This window comes from Lates calcarifer, linkage group LG13, assembly GCF_001640805.2.
Source record: "Lates calcarifer isolate ASB-BC8 linkage group LG13, TLL_Latcal_v3, whole genome shotgun sequence".
Classification (NCBI taxonomy): domain Eukaryota; kingdom Metazoa; phylum Chordata; class Actinopteri; family Centropomidae; genus Lates; species Lates calcarifer.
In genome coordinates, this window is record NC_066845.1 from 23,490,002 (window position 1) to 23,510,004 (window position 20,003).

The 20,003-nt window shown below is 38.9% G+C and overlaps 1 protein-coding gene and 1 long non-coding RNA gene across 4 annotated transcripts in view; both read left to right on the forward strand.

Annotated features, from left to right (window-relative positions):
• The first annotated feature begins 454 nt into the window (after positions 1-454).
• Positions 455-4,772, forward strand: LOC108878051 (uncharacterized). The gene is made up of 5 exons (XR_007814413.1): positions 455-1,334; positions 1,654-1,800; positions 2,746-2,829; positions 2,949-3,039; positions 3,438-4,772. It is a non-coding gene; the product is annotated as an uncharacterized LOC108878051 (long non-coding RNA).
• A 14,618-nt stretch (positions 4,773-19,390) lies between these two features.
• Positions 19,391-20,003, forward strand: part of LOC108878453 (phospholipid-transporting ATPase ID) — a 35,287-nt gene continuing 34,674 nt past the window's right edge. Inside the window, exons 1-2 of one of the 3 annotated variants that reach the window (XM_018669176.2) lie at positions 19,391-19,630; positions 19,720-19,904. The gene's annotated coding sequence lies outside the window, so the exon portion shown is untranslated. The remainder of the gene's footprint in view (positions 19,631-19,719; positions 19,905-20,003) is intronic. The other 2 variants (XM_018669175.2, XM_018669174.2) reach the window with 2 other exon arrangements.

The window sequence follows — 20,003 nt, forward strand, 5'->3', positions numbered from 1 at the left end:
AACCAATAATATGGCCAGGGAAATTGAGTTTGGTATGGTCTTTCATTGGTTATTGGAATCACGCTGGATCTTAACTTTGTATTTCCTGATTCCATATCAAATTCCAAACATACACTCTTAGAACAGATCATGAATGTGTTTTAAAAAAATGTACACAAAAATAGTATTTTTTGCTTGTGCAACACATTTTGTGTGAATTTCAACATAAGATGTGTAAAAAAAAAAAAAAAAAAGGCACAAAAAGCTCAACAATCTTGATGTGCCGGACAATTTAACACAATTTGTTATTTTCAGAATCAAACAAATTTAATGACACCTAGTCTATGTAATCCACTTTAAATGATCAATTCTTTAGGAAACCTTACCTGAATAAATCTAGGCTTTTTTGCCTATGTGAGATTATCTCAGTTATGCACATATTATTACTCCAAGCTGAACTCATACAGCTATTTGTTGAAGCATGTATTTATTTCGTTACTTATTTCAAAACCATATTTATTAATTTGAACCACTCCAACAGTAACAGTGCTTAGCGCCGCTTAAAACTCCACATTTTCTCCCTCTGTACCTGGGTAGTGCCTGCCTGCCTCCCTGCCTGCCTGCAGCACCGAAGGTCTCCGCCAGAGACGTCTGTCTTACCCAGGCGGAAGAAAAAGTAGTTCCAACCAACCGCGCATCATTTAGACAAGATTTTAATAGTTTAGTTATTTTACACTGTGTTCCTGTTAATGATATACATCACCTGAAATGACTGAAGTATCAAAAGTATCGATATTTTGATTTGAGAAGAGCAAATTTAGAGCATAAAGATCTAGTATCGAAGGTATCGATATTTCAGTATCGATCCACACATCACTACCATTTACAACGGGCAGCGCGAGGAGGCAGTTGAACCGTTGCAAACCAAGCTCAGCGGGAAGTTGGCCTGTGAAAAATAGATGGACGGTTAAAGCTACTGCCCCATTCTCTAAAAAAAATGACTGCTGAAAATATACGAGAGGAGTGTTTTATATCCCATTTGGAAAATTACTTTTTTAAAGTCAGGTTTCCTAAGGAGAGGTACGTATATCTGTCCCTTGTTTAGCTAGCAACTGTCGCCTAGCTGAAGAAGCTAACTAGCTCTCAGTGTTTTAGACTGGCCGTTAAACGAATCTGGGGAGGATGCTAACGTTAGCGACATTACATTAAATTACACTTCCGTTTTAACAGAATATTTATTTATGTTGTTTACAACGCAAGGATAGCCCTCCAAAAAGGTTCTTTCTGAAGGAAGATGTCGAAGATGGAGAAAAATCAACTGACGGCAGAGAACAGCACGGCTCAAAAAGATGGCGGTATGTTTTATTTGAACCACAGCAACATATATGCTGTGAGGTAGACAGTGGCTACCAAGACACCTTCATCTGCTGCAGTGTGCTGTGCCCGGCGTTGGATTATACACGGGAAAAACATTTATCCTTTGAAAAATGTTAAGTAGTTTAAAGTTATACTATTTGTGTACAACGATCTAAACAGCGCAACTCATATTTTTTTAATGCCCTATATTAAATCTACTCAATGCTTTGTATTATTTTATTTATTCATAATTATTAATTCCATCAGGTTTGGGTCTCACTTGTTTCTGATTTTCTTTTTTTTTTTTAATTTTTACAGAAAGCAATCAGGGCAGCAGAGGAAGGTGAGAAAGGGGAAAGATGATTGCAAATCTTGGATGAAATGACACACTACAAAGCATCTTCTCTGACAGTCATTGGGGATGGAGGAGTTGTTCCCAGAAGACTCTAGATGAACAATACTTAAGTAAGAAATTATATCAACTATGAATAAAGAACAAGAAATATTTATAGCACATTGAAAGACCATCATAGGTAAATTAATCTAAAAAGGTTAATGAGTTTTAGGATTACAACCAGATTTCAAGTGACAGTGGTGGGATACTAAAAGGTTATTATTACCCACCACAATAACCACCAGGTAGCCTTTAACCCCACAGAAGCTCCAAACATTGAAAGGTATGACATTTTTGGTAGCATTAACCATGTGCTGTTGTGGCATGCTAAGGACTGGGTTATTTGTTTTTTGATACAGAGTATTACAGTTATATTTGTAGTATATTTATTTATGTTGTTACAGAATTGTCACTGCATTCACATGCTCTTGCAAAACAGGGTTACTATTTTCTGCAGAACCCTGGGCCTATATTTATCAAACTTTGTAGGGTGAAAATTTTGACTTATCTGACTGATAAAACAGAAAAACATTCTCTTTTCAGAAACACATAAAGTACTAGTCAAAAGTTTGGACACAACTTTCCATTCAATAGGTTTTCTTTATTTTTATTGCTTTCTACATTGTAGATTAACAGATATCAAAACTATGTAGTGAACAAAAGAGTGTATGCTGAACAGAATATGCTGTATACTGTGTTTTCTCTGCATCATCTTTGAATTGCTTATACACCTCAGAGGTCATCCGTGGTAAGATTTGGGCCTGATTTTGAAAGGCACACACCTGTCTATATTAGGTCTCAATTAATTTCAGCATGAGGCTGCAACTTAACAAAATGTGAGGGGGCCAGAATACTTTCTGAACGCAATGTGGAGTTTTTACCCAGTGAATAACAACATAATTGGTTGGGATGACTTGGGCTGAGGTTGTCTGATAGCCAATCTGTGATCTAATATTTCCACGTAGATATGTTTTGCCTCAAAGTTCTTCAGGTGCTCACACATCTTCTTCCTCCAGCGACATCAGGACGATGGGTGGGGTGGAGTGGATGCAGTGTCAAATCAGCCATGTCCTTCCTGATGGACTTTGTACCAGTACGCTGTTAGTGTCTTTGTTTGTTTTTTTTTCTCATCTTTCTGCTGAAATTCCAGATATTGATGTATGGTCACCTCCCCATGCTGATTTTGTAGTGAAGTATTTCAAACCTTTTTGTTTTACAGCCCTGAACAAGCATCTCAGCTTTAACTGAGAATCTTGATTGGTCAGAGGGCCCAGCAGCCGCCTTGGACACCCAAGCTTAGCTGCCAAGCAGTATGTAATCGTTGCAAGAAATGACAAAATAACTGTTCCACTTTAAGATGAAGGGCTCACCTGTGCGGTTGACAAGCTCTTTAACTTATATTGGGTTTTATATTGGGTCTAACATTATAATGGGAGTAAATAGGGATATTTGAAACAGCTGAGAATAGCCTAAAGATTGTATTTGGAAAAAATAAGAGGTTTGACACTGATGTTACATGCGAGGGCATTATTCAGAGAATAAGAGACAAAAAACTGGGCCAGAGATCCATGAGAGTAATAATGCTAGCATTGTACCACAGCATAATCAGAACTCTAACTGTGTGTCTTGATGGGCAGATAATAACACTGAAAGTTACAAAGATGATTTAACATATCATAATACTAATAATATTGCATTTGATTTATAGGAAAAAAATGTAATCCACAGAGAATCAGTGTGCAGCCTGATGGAGCCTGGTGGAACCGCTGCAAACATGGTACAGCCCTGCTTCAGCCAGTTATCCACTGACTGCAGAAGACATGCCTCAAGACAGCCTGAACTACAGACCAGCCAGTAATCACAGAGAAACTTTGTTGTGGGGAACTTGTGACATTCACATATTGTCAGTATCTGATGCCGAGTCCCCTCTAGATGACTCTGACCTTGATGAAACTTACAACCCTACAAAAGACAAGTAGGAAGAGACAGAAAGCTCTAGTAACAGCAGAGAAAGTGGGCAAGAGGTTCAAGTATCTGAAGATATTATGGAGGAAGAAGCACACAATAGACCTAAGAGGAAGAAAGGTGTCAACTACAGAAAACAAAATGTGGAAAACAGATGGCTGGGAAGAGTACAAGGGGAAAAAAAGTGGACTTTTTTGTTTTTTTGACTGTTGGTCAGAACAAAACAGCAATTTAAATATGTTAACTTAAACTCCAGGGAATAATGATGGACATTATTCATTATTTTCCAATGTGATTATTGCTCCTGATTTAAATGTCACTGCACCTCCCTGCAGCCAGTGGTATTACTACAACACCCCCTTGGGTTTGTAGTTTTTCTGTAATATCAGAGCAGCATCACATTGAAACATATTTACTGTATTTTCTTTATTTTGTACTAGATTAGGCTATCAGTTAATACAGCATAACAGCAGTGGTGGAAGAAGTATTCAGATCATTTAATTAAGTAGAAGTAGCAGTGCTTTATCCTAAATATATTCCATTACAAACTAGAAAGCACTCAGAGAGCGCAGACCTCCGCCAAGGAAGTTCATTTCCCCATATGACATCTTAGGATCTGGAATATTGCCAAGATCCGGATCAAACATAGAGATGTTGGAGAACCTATTGTGAGCTTTTCCTATATTTTCGGTCAAACATCCTGGGCATTCTCTGTGGAGTTACATGTAACAATGTTAAAAAAATGTCAGTATCTTGCTATGATAAAGAATTCTTAGCCCTTTATTGGTCACTCATTGAAATAATTGGAAATTCAAAATTTCAACCCTAGAGTGTCATTGCACAAGACTTTTTTACTTTTGTGACATTTTTAAAAATATTAAATTTTCATGTAGAAAATTAAGATCAATGAAGTTACCATATATGGTTCCTTGCCCATCAAGGGTAAAACATTTTCTAAAAAAATGTATACATGCAAAAAATAGAAAAACTCATATAAAGTTAAAGGGACATTTATTTATAACATGTTTAACATGTTTCATCCAACATAAATAACATATATATAGAAGGCCCCATGTCAAAGGTCCATTAATAAGTTATGAAATATATGAAACAATATATATATATATATATATATATATATATATATATATATATATATATATAGACACCATAGCCTGCAGTCTCAAACACTTTTCATTTAGTTTTTTATTGTCACACTGTAACAAGAATAGTTGTTTAGCGACATTTTGTGGACAACTTGACAATTTGCTTGCCAGCTGCTCATTTTTTCTACTTCTTCCTCCAGCCTTTGCTCTAGTTTTTTTATGGTCACAGGGCACTGTCTGTGCTGCTCAGCTGCTAACTGAAAGCAGGCAGGATCTTGTTTTTGTGGACGGTCAGTTTATGAATGTCGGTTTTTTGCCCACTGGTTTCCTCCTGAGCCTTGAATAAATTTTGGCAGAGGAGATTTTTGTCAGCCTTGGTCAATTCCATTTAATTCATCTGATGTCGCTGCTTACTCTCCAGCGTACCAATCAGCATCCTCAGATTGGTAATCTCGCTATCTTTGGCTTGACACTCCTCCTTCATGTTAGCCATCTGGTGCTGAAGAGATACCTTTTCGTCTTTGGCATTTTCAATTATGGTGTTCAAGACGCGTATCTCTTGTTTGTCGATGCATTTTGTCCTTTACTGAATTGTATTTTCGCTTCAGTTTTTCATTTTCGTTCTTTTGCTTTTCAAGTTCTTTTTCCAGGCATTTAGTTTTTTCCTGGTAGGGAATGAACTCATCAGCCTTTAATTTGTAGAGTCTTTCAAATTGTTTTGCGTCAGTTAATTCTTTTTTGGTCTGCTCATGCTCTACATTTTGTCGTTTAACCTGCTGTTTCAATTCGGCGATTTTGTTGGTGGCAAATTTTTTAAATCCCATCAGTTCCTTTACTTGATGGTCCAGTGCCTCCATCTTAGCTGACATCTTATGGCTCTCCCTGGCCGCACTGAGCTGCCCTTGTTTTTTATTGTCACACTGCAACAAGAATAGTTGTTTAGCGACATTTTGTGGACAACTTGACAATTTGCTTGCCAGCTGCTCATTTTTTCTACTTCTTCCTCCAGCCTTTGCTCTAGTTTTTTTTATGGTCACAGGGCACTGTCTGTGCTGCTCAGCTGCTAACCGAAAGCAGGCAGGATCTTGTTTTTGTGGACAGTCAGTTTATGAATGTCGGTTTTTTGCCCACTGGTTTCCTCCTGAGCCTTGAATAAATTTTGGCAGAGGAGATTTTTGTCAGCCTTGGTCAATTCCATTTAATTCATCTGATGTCGCTGCTTACTCTCCAGCGTACCAATCAGCATCCTCAGATTGGTAATCTCGCTATCTTTGGCTTGACACTCCTCCTTCATGTTAGCCATCTGGTGCTGAAGAGATACCTTTTCGTCTTTGGCATTTTCAATTATGGTGTTCAAGACGCGTATCTCTTGTTTGTCGATGCATTTTGTCCTTTACTGAATTGTATTTTCGCTTCAGTTTTTCATTTTCGTTCTTTTGCTTTTCAAGTTCTTTTTCCAGGCATTTAGTTTTTTCCTGGTAGGGAATGAACTCATCAGCCTTTAATTTGTAGAGTCTTTCAAATTGTTTTGCGTCAGTTAATTCTTTTTTGGTCTGCTCATGCTCTACATTTTGTCGTTTAACCTGCTGTTTCAATTCGGCGATTTTGTTGGTGGCAAATTTTTTAAATCCCATCAGTTCCTTTACTTGATGGTCCAGTGCCTCCATCTTAGCTGACATCTTATGGCTCTCCCTGGCCGCACTGAGCTGCCCTTGTTTTTTATTGTCACACTGCAACAAGAATAGTTGTTTAGCGACATTTTGTGGACAACTTGACAATTTGCTTGCCAGCTGCTCATTTTTTCTACTTCTTCCTCCAGCCTTTGCTCTAGTTTTTTTTATGGTCACAGGGCACTGTCTGTGCTGCTCAGCTGCTAACCGAAAGCAGGCAGGATCTTGTTTTTGTGGACAGTCAGTTTATGAATGTCGGTTTTTTGCCCACTGGTTTCCTCCTGAGCCTTGAATAAATTTTGGCAGAGGAGATTTTTGTCAGCCTTGGTCAATTCCATTTAATTCATCTGATGTCGCTGCTTACTCTCCAGCGTACCAATCAGCATCCTCAGATTGGTAATCTCGCTATCTTTGGCTTGACACTCCTTCTTCGTGTTAGCCATCTGGTGCTGAAGAGATACCTTTTCGTCTTTGGCATTTTCAATTATGGTGTTCAAGACGCGTATCTCTTGTTTGTCGATGCATTTTGTCCTTTACTGAATTGTATTTTCGCTTCAGTTTTTCATTTTCGTTCTTTTGCTTTTCAAGTTCTTTTTCCAGGCATTTAGTTTTTTTCTGGTAGGGAATGAACTCATCAGCCTTTAATTTGTAGAGTCTTTCAAATTGTTTTGCATCAGTAAATTCTTTTTTGGTCTGCTCATGCTCTACATTTTGTCGTTTAACCTGCTGTTTCAATTCGGCGATTTTGTTGGTGGCAAATTTTTTAAATCCCATCAGTTCCTTTACTTGATGGTCCAGTGCCTCCATCTTAGCTGACATCTTATGGCTCTCCCTGGCCGCACTGAGCTGCCCTTGTTTTTTATTGTCACACTGCAACAAGAATAGTTGTTTAGCGACATTTTGTGGGCAACTTGACAATTTGCTTGCCAGCTGCTCATTTTTTCTACTACTTCCTCCAGCCTTTGCTCTAGTTTTTTTTATGGTCACAGGGCACTGTCTGTGCTGCTCAGCTGCTAACCGAAAGCAGGCAGGATCTTGTTTTTGTGGACAGTCAGTTTATGAATGTCGGTTTTTTGCCCACTGGTTTCCTCCTGAGCCTTGAATAAATTTTGGCAGAGGAGATTTTTGTCAGCCTTGGTCAATTCCATTTAATTCATCTGATGTCGCTGCTTACTCTCCAGCGTACCAATCAGCATCCTCAGATTGGTAATCTCGCTATCTTTGGCTTGACACTCCTTCTTCATGTTAGCCATCTGGTGCTGAAGAGATACCTTTTCGTCTTTGGCATTTTCAATTATGGTGTTCAAGACGCGTATCTCTTGTTTGTCGATGCATTTTGTCCTTTACTGAATTGTATTTTCGCTTCAGTTTTTCATTTTCGTTCTTTTGCTTTTCAAGTTCTTTTTCCAGGCATTTAGTTTTTTCCTGGTAGGGAATGAACTCATCAGCCTTTAATTTGTAGAGTCTTTCAAATTGTTTTGCGTCAGTTAATTCTTTTTTGGTCTGCTCATGCTCTACATTTTGTCGTTTAACCTGCTGTTTCAATTCGGCGATTTTGTTGGTGGCAAATTTTTTAAATCCCATCAGTTCCTTTACTTGATGGTCCAGTGCCTCCATCTTAGCTGACATCTTATGGCTCTCCCTGGCCGCAGTGAGCTGCCCTTGTTTTTTATTGTCACACTGCAACAAGAATAGTTGTTTAGCGACATTTTGTGGACAACTTGACAATTTGCTTGCCAGCTGCTCATTTTTTCTACTTCTTCCTCCAGCCTTTGCTCTAGTTTTTTTATGGTCACAGGGCACTGTCTGTGCTGCTCAGCTGCTAACCGAACGCAGGCAGGATCTTGTTTTTGTGGACATATTTAACTTTAACAGGTTCTCTGTTTTGAACGCTGTTTTCGCCTGATGACAACCAGCCTCGAGGTCTTTATTGTCCAACCTCAGACACTTCATCTCTGTCCTCAACTCTTTCATCTTGTCTCCTAGCTACAGTGTCTTGCACTGTCCCTTAATCTTGTGCAACTCTGCATTTGTTAAATTCATCTTGCAACGAAATTCCCGGTCCGATCCTCCACCAAATTTTACAGTGGTTTGTAGGCTTGTCCAGGTGTCCGTCTAACCATTAGATGACCAGGTGTTGGGCAAAGCTGAAAATTGGACTCATCAGAGAAGATGACCTCACTCCAGTCCTCCTGGTCTTTTGCTAACCTCAGCCTCGCTCTTCTTTGCCTTTGCCCTGCCACTAGGAGCCTGTTTCAAACTGTTCTTGCCGTGCACTTTACCCCAGCTGCCTTTTGCCATTCTTTTTGAACGTCACTTGATGTCATCCTACGGTTGCTGAGTGACATTCTAATGAGTAGACGGTCATCCCAGTCAGTGGAAAGTCGTTTTCACCCTCTGCCGGTCTGTAGCTTTGTTGTCCCCAGTGTCTGCTGCTTGACCTTGCTCTTATGAACCAACGTCTTAGAAATTTTAAGGGCGGAAACAACCTGACGCTCACTGTATCCCTCTACCGGTAGAGCCAGAATTGAACCCTTTTTTTCCTCACTCAAAGCTTTTCTTTTTTATCTCTTTTGGCATGGTCATATTTTTTGATTCCAATTACTTTTGAGGTACTACTAGCACTGTTTTTGCCATCCAGCTGATCCTATTGAAAGAGCATAGTGATGACCAAAGCAGTGGTTTTTATATTTTTCCCTGTTAAATAAGATTTAGTTCAGGTGATCATTTAATCATCAGTACCTCATTAAGTAGAATGAGGTGTGCTTGTCGGTCATTTCTATTTCGATCATCTGATGTCACTGATGTCAAGATGTTATTTGGGTAACAAAGGACAGTCTTTGTTGGCACAGTGGTGTCAACACAGAAGTTGATGCAGTCTGTGATACACTCTGTGAGCCCATCAGTGTCCTTCCCATGCAGCTCACAGAGTGTCTGCCAGTCTGTCACCTCAAAGCAGCCTTGCAGTGCCTCGTTAGCCTCTTTGGACCATTTCCTTAATGGTCCTTGTGTCAGGTAATCCACAATCCAGGACACAAGAGGCCATCCACCTGCATCACTGTCAGCTTTGTCAGCTGTCAGTACATCAGTCCTTTGCAGCTTTTTTCTGTTTTTTAATATCTTTTTTAAAGATGTGTGGGAAAAACCGGAGAACCTAGAAGTAGCCTATGCTACTTTTTTTTTTTTTTTTGACTATTACTTATACCTGGGATTTCTTTTAAATTGGATCTGTTCCTGATCAGCAGTGACTACTCATTTGATTGCTTTCCCACTGACAGCTGCTCAGTTACTGTTTGCAGCTGGGTTTTTCCGGAATTGTACTGTTTTTCTATCTTGAGCAACTCTGCATTTAATGAGTTTGTCTCACAGTGGTTTTCATTAGTCAATTTTTGATTTCTTTTTTATATATACATATTTTGACTGAGGAGGTTTTTGTCAGTCTTTTGTCAGGTCATTTCAATTTCAATTATCTGATGTCACTGCTAACTCTAGAAAAATAGAAAAAATGAGAAAGTTAGACAGGAGCAACCGCAACAGGCTGTTGACGCATGCACATTTGCACGTTACGTGACGTCATCACAAATTGTGATATCAAGTAAACGCCTTTGAAATGACAAGCTCATGTAATCTGCAACTTTAAAAACATCTTTAAAACACTGGCTTACAAAAGCCAAATACAGAGTATGTACAGCTGGAAACTTGGGAGGCCACTTGAGAAAGAAATATCAGTTCTAAATGCCTATTAGAGGATCAGTAAGTTGCTCCTTGAGAGAAGGAGTGAAGATCTTGGCATTTTAAGCACTATCCATATTGCACACACAGTGCATTTCGTCAGACCTACTGAACTGGGAGTGTAGTTCCTCTTAATTATGATATGAATTAACATATTTTGGGTCTTTACCAAGCACACTTGACTCTTAAGGCCATTTGTTTATTTTACACTGTACATTTATTGAAATGTGTGCTGCTGTTATTGAAATTATATCTTGTACTTTGATCTATTTATTGGAGATTGTTTATTTCGTTTATTTAAATACCCTTTGCTGTGTCTGTAACAGATGAAAATTGTATTTCAGAGTGATAGCAGAAAAAATGTCACTGTGAGGTCTGTAACTTATCCATGGTGAGAAAATTGTAAAGATAGGACCTTATTGAACCACACTCTTCTGGACTACACACGTGAATGACAATGAGCGGGGCGGGTGTGGCTTGATTTCTCTCCCATGTTCTAAGGAGACATTCTGTGTTTTCTTGTCAGATGTCCCCTTGATGAGTGGGAAGCGTGTGTCTCTGGACACGCGACCACGCTGATTGTGGTCCTTCACCTCCAATTTCAGCTTCTGCAGCTCCTTTGTCATTCTTTTCCAACAAACTGCTCCATGTTTTCCTGACATGCAGACACCATAGCCTGCAGTCTCAAACACTTTTCATTTAGTTTTTTATTGTCACACTGCAACAAGAATAGTTGTTTAGTGACATTTTGTGGACAATTTGACAATTTGCTTGCCAGCTGCTCATTTTTTCTACTTCTTCCTCCAGCCTTTGCTCTAGTTTTTTTATGGTCACAGGGCACTGTCTGTGCTGCTCAGCTGCTAACTGAAAGCAGGCAGGATCTTGTTTTTGTGGACAGTCAGTTTATGAATGTCGGTTTTTTGCCCACTGGTTTCCTCCTGAGCCTTGAATAAATTTTGGCAGAGGAAATTTTTGTCAGCCTTGGTCAATTCCATTTCATTCATCTGATGTCGCTGCTTACTCTCCAGCGTACCAATCAGCATCCTCAGATTGGTAATCTCGCTGTCCTTGGTCTTAACCTGCCTGGATGCCTCCAGCCTCTGATGGTCAAGTCTTTGTTTCTGGTCTTTGTTTTTACTTTTTTCTTCTTCCATCTTTGCCATAATTATTTGCTGTTTCTCAGCTTCTTCGCTCTGCATTTTTATGCACAAATCTTTGGCTTGACACTCCTCCTTCATGTTAGCCATCTGGTGCTGAAGAGATACCTTTTCGTCTTTGGCATTTTCAATTATGGTGTTCAAGACGCGTATCTCTTGTTTGTCGATGCATTTTGTCCTTTACTGAATTGTATTTTCGCTTCAGTTTTTCATTTTCGTTCTTTTGCTTTTCAAGTTCTTTTTCCAGGCATTTAGTTTTTTCCTGGTAGGGAATGAACTCATCAGCCTTTAATTTGTAGAGTCTTTCAAATTGTTTTGCGTCAGTTAATTCTTTTTTGGTCTGCTCATGCTCTACATTTTGTCATTTAACCTGCTGTTTCAATTCGGCGATTTTGTTGGTGGCAAATTTTTTAAATCCCATCAGTTCCTTTACTTGATGGTCCAGTGCCTCCATCTTAGCCGACATCTTCTGGCTCTCCCTGGCCGCACTGAGCCGCCCTGCCTCTGTTTCCTTCCGCTCCATGATGTAGTTGTGTATTTATGCTTGCCCTCTGCCCACTGTACTGTACTGCTACTGTACTACAATGCCTTGAGATAACTTCTGTTGTGAATTGGCACTATATAAATAAGACTTGACTACTGTGAAGACAAATAACTGATTTCAGAACGCCTGGTTAAAGTTTTCAAATTATGACGTCACTGTTATGCATTAAAGGCAAAGTCATTATTGAAGATTGCCATGGTTAAATGACTTCATGGCAGATTGTGATGTCACAGTGGCGTAAACTACAGAAGCCTGTTGCTGCCATACAATACGCTTCCGTAATGAAGCAGATTATGTGGCAGACAGTAATTGTTTCATGGAGTGACAGTGAATCATATCTGTAAGTATCAGTCTGAACACTGTTTTTGCCTGATGACAACCAGCTTCGAGGTCTTTATTGTCCAACCTCAGACAGTTCATCTCTGTCCTCAGCTTTTTCAATGTGCTCTCATTACATGTGTTTTTTTGTTTTGTTTTTTCTAATCACTCTGGAGATCTGTAGTTTTACCTTTTCCTCCAAAGAGAACACAGGAGCTGCTGGAATAACACTGTCCTCAATTTATGAGACAATAAAGATGTTAGTCTTTGATTTCTGCCTGTGAGTGGATTCAAGTACCTCCGTTGACATACTTTGATGTGGATATTTTCCCCATTGGATAACATTGCAGCAGCTGTTCGTGATACACTGTTCTTGCTTAATACTTTACAGATTTCAATGATTTTTATTGCTGTCAATCATTTCAATATCTCAAATCAATTGATTTACAAGATTGTGTTTATTATTTTGTGTATCTGCAGCTGTTAATTCAGTTAGGTTATTTTTTAAACAAATACTGTTTAGTTTGCAATGATTTATATTTTCATATTCTCCTTTATATATATTCTACAGTGACATAAAAAGTCAGTGAACCCTTTGGAATGACCTGGTTTCCTGCATTAATTTAAAATGTGATCTGGTCTTCATCTAAGTCACAAGTACAGAAAAAACTGTCTAAGCTTAAAAACACACAAATAATTATGAAATTCTGATTTGTGCATTTGAAAAATTGGAAAGAAATTCATTATTGAAATGTGTGCTGTGCTGCTAACTGCACCACTTACCATGTTAATTTAAACTGTTCATTTACTGAAATGTGTGCTGCTGTTTTAAAATTGTGCTACCTTAATCTATTTATGAAAGTTTGTTTTATTTATTGAATAATCTTTTATATTTGCTATGTCAGTAATAGGTAAAAATTATAATAGTATTTCTGAGTGATTTTAGGAAACTTCTAAAACTTATCCACGATGCGAATCATACATTTTTTTGTTTATTTTTATTTTTTGTTTGTTTTTGTGGGGGGGTACCCAGAGGAAACCCACACCATTGATGCAATTTTATTCATTTTTGTTTGAGGTGATGCTGTGTTTGGGGAGTTTTGTTCATTACTGGGGTGAAAATGCAGTGACCACCCAATGACTAATGATGAAGTCACTGAGTGGATCCCTGGGATTTACTGGAAATTGGGGGCAAGGGGACAAACTTTTTACGTTCAAGGCGGTGCTGGGGGACATCAGATGAAACGGGCGGCTGTGACTTGATTTCTCTTGCTTTGTTGTCAGATTGACCGATGAGTGGGAAGCGTGTGTTTCTGGACACGCGACCACATTCATTGTGGTCCTTCACCTCCAACTTCAGCTTTTCCAAATCGTATGTTAGTTGGTTTATTTTCAACTCTTGCAGCTTAATGCTGTCCTGATAAGCGGACACCATCGCCTGCAGTCCCATACATTTTTCGTTGAGTTTTTTATAGTCATGCTGCCATAAGAATAGTTGTTTGGCAGCATCCTCTGGACGCCGTTCCAATTTTTTTGCCAACTCCTCATTTTTTTTAACCTCTTCCTCCAGCCTTTGTTCCAAGTTTAGGATAGTTGTTGGGCACTGTCTGTGCTGCTCAGCTGCTAACCGAAAGCAGGCAGGATCTTGTTTTTGTGGATGTATTTTTAACTTCAACAGGTTCTCTGTTTTGAACGCTGTTTTCACCTGATGACAACCAGCCTCGAGGTCTTTATTGTCCAACCTCAGGCACTTCATCTCTGTCCTCAGCTCTTTTATCTCGTCTTCTAGCATCTTGTTTTCAGCTTTAAGGACATCAATCCTGTTTTGCAGCTGCAGTGTTTGTTGTTTGCACAGGAGGAGCTCTCTCTCTGTTTTGTTTTTTCCTGCCTCTACATGGGCTAGATTTTTTTTGCCTAATATCTCCTCCCGATCAGCAGCAACTGTAATGATTTCATTGGATCTCTTTGCCACTGACAGCTGCTCCGTTACCATTTGCAGATGGCTCTTTAAGGAACTGTACTGTCCCTTAATTTTGTGGAACTCTGCATTTGTTGAATTTATTTTGCAACGCAATTCCCGGTTTTCATCAGTCAGTTTATGAATGTCGGTTTTTTGCCCACTGATTTCCTCCTGAGCCTTGAATAAATTTTGGCAGAGGAGATTTTTGTCAGCCTTGGTCAATTCCATTTCATTCATCTGATGTCGCTGCTTACTCTCCAGCGTACCAATCAGCATCCTCAGATTGGTAATCTCGCTGTCCTTGGTCTTAACCTGCCTGGATGCCTCCAGCCTCTGATGGTCAAGTCTTTGTTTCTGGTCTTTGTTTTTACTTTTTTCTTCTTCCATCTTTGCCATAATTATTCGCTGTTTCTCAGCTTCTTCGCTCTGCATTTTTATGCACAAATCTTTGGCTTGACACTCCTCCTTCATGTTAGCCATCTGGTGCTGAAGAGATACCTTTTCGTCTTTGGCATTTTCAATTATGGTGTTCAAGACACGTATCTCTTTTGTCTGTCGATGCATTTTGTCCTTTACTGAATTGTATTTTCGCTTCAGTTTTTCATTTTCGTTCTTTTGCTTTTCAAGTTCTTTTTCCAGGCATTTAGTTTTTTCCTGGTAGGGAATGAACTCATCAGCCTTTAATTTGTAGAGTCTCTCAAATTGTTTTGCGTCAGTTAATTCTTTTTTGGTCTGCTCATGCTCTACATTTTGTCTTTTAACCTGCTGTTTCAATTCGGCGATTTTGTTGGTGGCAAATTTTTTAAATCCCATCAGTTCCTTTACTTGATGGTCCAGTGCCTCCATCTTAGCCGACATCTTCTGGCTCTCCCTGGCCGCACTGAGCCGCCCTGCCTCTGTCTCCTTCCGCTCCATGATGTAGTTGTGTATTTATGCTTGCCCTCTGCCCACTGTACTGTACTGCTACTGTACTACAATGCCTTGAGATAACTTCTGTTGTGAATTGGCACTATATAAATAAGACTTGACTACTGTGAAGACAAATAACTGATTTCAGAACGCCTGGTTAAAGTTTTCAAATTATGACGTCACCGTTACGCATTAAAGGCAAAGTCGTTATTGAAGATTGCCATGGTTACATCACGTCATCGCAGGTTGTGATGTCACAGAGGTGTAAACTACGGAAGCCTGTTGCTGCCATACAATACGCTTCCGTAATGAAGCAGATTATGTGGCAGACAGTAATTGTTTCATGGAGTGACAGTGAATCATATCTGTAAGTATCAGTCTAGCGTATTTACCGCTCTTAATTTCTATGATGAAATCTGAACCTGGATATGACCCCTACGGTTAGTTCATCAATCGACGCCTGGGCTGTCACTCCGAGAACTGCCGACTGCGCTCACTGGCAAGGCAACGTTGTTCGGTAGGTAAATGTGATGTATTTTGTGTATAACATGTTTAATGTGGATATGTCTAGTTGTCTTGCACACAGTAAGCTCATTGAACTCCCTGAACAGCGCTGTAACCGGACATCAAACGCTAACATTTAAATATAAATAAGTAAAGCATGTCTGATTCTGATTTGAGTTCTTCAGCCATCCTAAAATCAGTACACAATTAACGTTAATACTGAAACTTTTGCAGCTGATACCAAAAACTAATTAAATTAACCGTTTAAGAGACTTCAACTAAGCGAAGCAGCTAAACACTTCATAACTGCGGCGGTGTTTTGTCTGTTAGCATTAGTGTGCACCTTAGCTAATCCATGAACGTTAGGTTAACCGGTCCCAGCATAATCGGTACCGGTAAACAATTTATTGTAAATTTTAAATACCCCATTTTGGAAGCCTTATCATAAATATAGGTACAGTTGACAAGGGCGCCCCCCGTGTATGACTACTAAGATCAAAACAACTGTAATATTCTTTCATGTACGCCTCGTTTTGTCATTGATATTGCAATATTTCAAATATTTCTTTAGCTTTATTTACTGACCACACATATTTTCACTAAACAGTTCTGTCTTGTGTTCTGTCTACAGTAATTAGCATTATTAAGGTTTCTTCTATGATATAAATTACTAAGACTGACATGTCTTTGTTAGATGAGATAATTCAAATGTCATAAAAATGACATGATGTTGATTCATATTGACATTCATGTGTTTATAGTAACTGCGTCTGCCAAATTTAATTATGCAAACAGTTAACTCCCTGTCATAAAAGTATAAATGTGGGAATTATTTACTTTTCCATATCTCCAAGATCCATACTCTAACTTCCAAATGTCTACATGAAGTCCATAAACTCTGTTTTAGTCATTTGACTGTATTTCTGTTTAAATTCAACTTTTGTGTGTGTTTGTCTGTTTGTGTGTGCATGTGTTTCTTAAGCAGGAACATTACCATGAATCTCAGGCCAATACTGGTTGGAGACTCAAGACCGTTCAACGCAACACCTGTAACAGCTGCTGCAGGAGATCCAGGCCTGATTGTCAGGAGAGGATCATCAGCTCAGAGAGAACCTCTGTTTGGTGACCAGCTCTTTGATGAGGAGTGCAGAGAGGCGCTGTCTATCGCCAGACAGTCAACACATAAGTCTGTGGTTAAAGAGAAGAGAAGAGACAGGTTGTTAGAATAAAACAAATTGAATAAGAATGCTCTGAGATTATTGTCTTTAATTGACATAAAAGGTAGGTTTACTGTTAATGCACTTTGATGAGCACTTTCATGCATTTTGTACAGAGGAGCAAAATAACTAACATGCTGTTATCTGCATTGACCTGCTGACTTATTTTTAAAAAGTTACTGTGGTGCACATGTTTTAAAATAAGTGTTTTAAGCTTAACATGGCCTCTTTATTTTATCATAGTTTATTTTGACTATATTTAAGTCAACACCAGTAGTAATTTATAATTGACACTGAGAAAGTTCATGTCACACTGCTCTACTGTTGTACTGTTGAGAAAAACACTGGTCACTGGTCACACACAGATATTTCAAGACAACACAGACCCAATTTCTTCTCAAACTAAGGTGACATACTTGGTGTTTGGTATAGTAAGGGTCAAGGGTGGTGTTTCAGTTAACTGTTGCTGACTGTTTTGCAGCAGTAAGACTGTTAAACCTTCAATATACAGAGCTCAAAAATCAAAACAGAACAGTAGAGAAGTTGTGAAAACAGGACACTAATGAAGATAACATCTTCAGAGCTGTAGGCCCTCAAGAACGTGGCTTAAGTTTTAGTTATGGAGCAAAAAAAACAGCATTAAAATGTATGTAGAAGAAAACCTTAAAATGTTTTTGTGTGTTTTGGTGACACCTTGTGGTCACATGATCATGGTGCAGTGAGACTGTAACCACCTGGGCCTGAAGTAATGTGTGTGTTTAGAAGCCCAGCGCTAAATGTTCTCAAGTTCACTAACGAGACAATTATGCTTGATGATGTTGTTTTTTTGTTTGTTTGTTTGTTTGTTTTGGATGCATAAGAAGCTACTGCACGTGATAAACGTGACACTAATGGTCTTTTTGGGAACAAACCATAGCTGTCTGTTTGCCATTTAACAATCATTACACATACAAATAATGTGTAAAAATCACTATCTCAAATACTTTAAACAAACAAATTTAGCACTAATCACTCCAAATGTTATAATAGAGCAGTTGTAATTTGTAAAAAAAAAAAAAGTTATTTCACTATTATACGCACAAATACAACAGAAAAATCTAAGAAATGTAATTACGATGCGGTCTGTTTTCATGTAGTTTAGATTTCCATCAATTTTTTTTTTTGGTCTCAGGACATCAGCACTTTCAGGTGGTTTTCTCATTTTATGTACATAACGTTTTGTGAATAAAACATGCAGATGGACACATTTGTCCTGCATCAGTTATGCATCCAGCCAATACATAGAAAATACAGTCACCATAAAGTTGATTCAACACCTTTAAACAGTTTCAACAAAATCTGACCATTAAACTTTTGTGCAGGCAGGATTTACAGTATTGCAGGACTGTTTTAACTGGGTGCACCTAATAAACTGAGTGCAGATTTTAGGAGGAATATCTCTGTAAACCATGGTGGTTTCCTTCTCTAAGTCGGAAGGAAACTGAAACAGAGAACAATGTGCAACAGAGCTTGCAAAGAAACAGAACAGAGAAAAGGCAGAAAGTAAAAAATAGGAGGGAAATGTCAGTGGTGTTAAAAAAAATAAAATAAAAATACAAACAAGAAGTTAGACCAAAAAAAAGACAATTTAAGGAAATGAGATACTAAACTAAACTTATGTATTATGACGCACTGGTCTGGGTCATTATACCCAGCAATACATACAAGAGCTGAAACAATTAGTCAATTTGGCTTCAGCTTCTCAGATGTGAGGGTTTGCTGCTTTTCTTCTTCATTATTTGACTAATTTGAATTTGTTTTTTGTTGTTGTTATTTTGTTATTTTAACGTTTGGATTGTTATTGGTTGGACAAATCAAATGTGTGGGTAATTGTGATTACCAACTGGATAACTTTATTCAAGGATAACTTTGGACCTTATTTATCCACATTACTGTTTTTGTTGTTATGAATGTCTGACAACAGTATGAGCTGGATTCCTACAGTGACAGACCGTTTTATTAAAGAGATAGATCCTTTTTCTTAAACCAGAAACAGACGTTTTGTCGCCACCAGACTCCATTGACAAGTACAGTAATTTTCATAAGCAGAACACGGGAGCTAATCTACTGTTGCCTCAATTGTTGCTTGCTGTCTGACTCTCAGTGATGGCAGAAATACTCAGATCCTTAACTTGAGTGAAAGTACCACAGAATAACTCAGACAAGCCAACCGATCAACTCCTGTTTCCTATGAAGTAAAATGACTGTTTTTGTTAATGGAGTCTGGTGGCTTACAGACTTTTCTGGTTAAACAAAGACCATCTATCTTTTAATAAAAAGGTCTATTTCTCTTTTAATACTTTAAGCACATTTTCCTTATATTCTTACATAATTTTACTGAAGGAACATTTTCTAAAAGCTTAATGTAACTTAATGCTGCTGTTTCATTTATAAGTTCATCAGCTAGGGGTCAGAGTTCACCCACACTTCTTAATTGCAGTCTTACACCACGTGACTCGTCCCTACTCGTGCTGAGGTCTCTTTTGCTGTGATGGGTTTCCGCGTTTGGGTGAATGGAGTCGAAGTTTAACCGAGAGGACCAAACAAAACTACGTTCACGGAGGAGGGGTGTGGAGAGAGGAGGATGGGAGGAGAAAACAGAGGAGAGTGGGAGGAGAATGGAGTAAGGGGAGGAGGAGATGAGGCGGTGGGTAGTGGGAAACCAGGAGGAAAACATTAGCCCTCGTTCCTTCTCGTAGTTGTGAGGGAGTTTTTTTGTGGTGTTTATTCCCAGGGATCGCAGCCGGGACGCAGCGCACCGAAGGAACGCAGGACGCACGGTAAGAGGGGCGCACCGCAGAGAGGTTGGAGGGGGGAGATGGGTCTAGAGGTTGACAGCTTGAGATGGAGTTGTGTTTTTTTCTTTTAGGGAGACAGGGAGGAGGTGGTGGAGGAGAAAGAGCGAGACAGGCGAACAGGAAGCTGAAGTGAATGGGCGAGCGTTGTTTCCTCACTCTCTCCGCTGCCCTCCAGGGAGTCTTCAACTACCCAAAAAAAGTAACGGAAAGAATGAAAAAGGGAAAGGAAAGTTTGCCAGTCTGAGTTTGGGAACGGGTAAAAACCTCAGCTGCCCTTTGACTTTTAACGAAATTAAACTCATCGTGGGAAACTTCCACAGCAGATTTACTTTTGTGCGCGGAAACTTATAAAAAA